A 2,998-nucleotide genomic window follows, 5' to 3' on the forward strand; every position below is an offset into this window, starting at 1 on the left:
TTACTAACCTGAAACATGGATTAATAATGTCCGTGAGTGAAGAAGCGAACCTCCATTTCCTCTCTCAAACTTTGACTGAGGGGAGGAGGGGAGAAGGACGCCTTTCACTACCGCGCCCGGAGAAACGGTGTCTATTTTTTTAGTTCCGCCCCCCCTTTTTGTTCCCTTTAAACTTAAACACAATTTCAGTCCCCAAAAGTAGAGTCGTTGTCCCTCACTGGTAACCCGTGAGTTCTGTATTGGTTTCTTCTCTTTCTTTTAATAAATAAACAATGGATGGACTCTCACTATAGAATGTATCACACACTCCCCGACAAACAAAAGGTGGCTCCTGACACATAACATCCCACAATCATCTGTATCCCTGTGTTGTTGTTTTTTGTTTTTTTTCCTTAATAGTACACTCCAATAAGTCAAAAGAAGTATGGAAACATAGTCTGTGTGCTCAGATGTATGCAACTGTCCAAGGCACTCCACTCCCTATGCCGGAATACATAACTGGTAAATAAGGGTATGGAATGATGGGTGGAGGCTGGATGGGGTGTAGGTACGGGGAGGGAAAGCCCTGGTACATGCTTAGTGTCGGTTGTACCCCAACTGCATTCACTGAGGAACGTGGTTGGTATACTGGTTGACCCAGAGATGGGTAAGTAAACACAGACCCCGGCCGTCTTTCCCTTGCAGATCTCCTAAGGGGGACCGGATGTTCAGCCTGCTGGACTGTGGTTTTGTTCTCTCGAGAGGCAGGGTGTCGTTCCTCCTCGCTACACTGTTTACACCGTTCACCGTCACCGGCCACCCACTGTGGTCCACTTCTATTACTCTCCCCTTCCCGTTCAGATTCCATAGGAGTTGTTTCGTTCAGATTAGTCTCCTCCTCTTCAGCCATGTCTTGGAAGTCCCAGGGAGTATTTTGATCGGGTGACTGGTTATTAAGTGGAGGTTTCTCCACTGGTACTCGAAGCCAGTAACGAGGTTCTTCCTCATCCTCCTGATCGTCCGATTCACTCGTGGCTGGTTGTGGTATGTCATGCCTCGACCGAAGGCCTTTGGGGCTCCTTCTGACTCTCCTTTGAGTCTCTGCTGTACTTGCGGTCGGATTCTGGACTGATTCTATCGCTAGGTCATTTACTTGTAACAACAGGTTCCTGTGCAGCGTGCGAACTGGACGACTGCCAACCTCAGGGCTGACTTTGTAAACGGGGTTGTCGCCCACTTGTTCTTTCACAATGTAGATCTGTTGCTCCCAATATGGTTTAAGCTTTCCAGGCCCCCCTCGTTCACTGAGGTTCCGTACTAAGACCCTATCCCCAAGTTGGAGAACGACGCCTCTACACCTCTTATCATAATGTGCCTTGCCTCTACTGCTGGACTGTTGGCTGTTCGCATTAGCTATCCGATATGCCTCCGTCATCTTTCTAGCCCACTTTTCAGCATACCCCCTTGGTTCGCTGGCTTCGGCCCCTTGCTCTGTTAGGAGGCCAAAAAGAATGTCAACGGGGAGACGGGGGTGTCGACCATACAGCAAACAATACGGGAAGAATCCTGTGGCCTCATGTTTCGTACAGTTGTATGCGTGCAGCACATGAGGTTGGTGATCTTTCCAATTTTCTTTCTCTTTCTCTCCTAGAGTCCGGAGCATTTGCAGTAATGTTCGATTCAGGCGTTCCGCTGGATTACCCTGGGGATGATATGGAGAGGTTCTTGAGTGAGCCACACCAACTAATCGTCTAAGACTTCTAAAAAGCTCATTCTCAAACTCTCGGCCCTGATCATGGTGGAGTTTTGCTGGGTACCCAAATCGTGGGATGAAATCATGGAAGAGTCTGTCAGCTGCTGTCTTACCAGCCTTGTTCTTGGTGGGATAGGCTTGGGCGAACCTGGTGAAACGGTCTATGACAACCAGGATATACTCATATCCCCCTTTACTGGTCTCTAGGTGGAGAAAATCAATACACACCAGCTCAAGAGGTGTGGTAGACGTGATACTGCCCATTGGTGCTCTCTCATGCATCACTGGCTTCTTCTGTTTGATGCACGAGCACCTCCTAGTAATGTATTCCTCTATTTCCCTCTTCATGAAGGCCCAGTAAAATCGCTCCCTGGCCAAGTTCAGCACTTTTTCCACCCCGACATGACTCATCTTGTTGTGTAACTGGGTTAGGACCATTTGTTTATATACACTGGGTAGAACTAACTGTTTTCGGCTCACAGTCTTCTGGTAAAGGAGATCATTCTCCATATACAATTTGCCCCACTCTCGCAGCAGCCTCCTAATATGTGCGTTCTCATTACTCCTGTCGGTCTCTGTTGGCGGTTTGTTTTGTAGTTTCCATTCCACGACCTTTCCAATGACTGGGTCCTTCCTCTGTTCCCTCACCAGCTCTTTATGGTTGATTGCCTGTAGACCCTCAAGCCCGGGTTGACTAGGGAGTGATAGGTTGAGGGCTGTCACCCAAGCCACATCTCCCTGCTGGGCCCTTCGACCTCCTTCCCAGGCGGCACATACTGCCTCCTCTGATAGTTCCTCAGAACACTCAGCCATAAAGGTGTCTATGTTCAGGGGCCAGCGTGACAAGGTGTCTGCGTCAATGGCGGTTTTCCCTGGCCGGTACTTGATGTCGAAATGGAAATCGGCCAGTTGTCCCACCCACCGATGACCCACGGCATTAAGCTTGGCAGTGCTCAGTACGTATGTGAGAGGGTTGTTGTTCGTAAAGACAGTGAAGTGTGGGGCATAGTATAGATAATCACGGAACTTGTCACAGATTGCCCATTTTAATGCTAAGAATTCAAGTTTCCCAATGTGCAGATGATAATTCTATTCCGCTGGTGTCAGTGTGCGAGACCCATACCCAATCACTCTTCTCTTCTCATTCTGATCCTGATACAGGACCGCGCCCAGACCCTTTTGGGAAGCGTCTGTGTGTAGGATGAATGGACGGTCAAAATCAGGGTAGGCGAGCACCGGGGGTGTGATCAGCCGATCCACAAGCTG

This window comes from Girardinichthys multiradiatus, chromosome 4, assembly GCF_021462225.1.
Source record: "Girardinichthys multiradiatus isolate DD_20200921_A chromosome 4, DD_fGirMul_XY1, whole genome shotgun sequence".
Lineage (NCBI taxonomy): Eukaryota > Metazoa > Chordata > Actinopteri > Cyprinodontiformes > Goodeidae > Girardinichthys > Girardinichthys multiradiatus.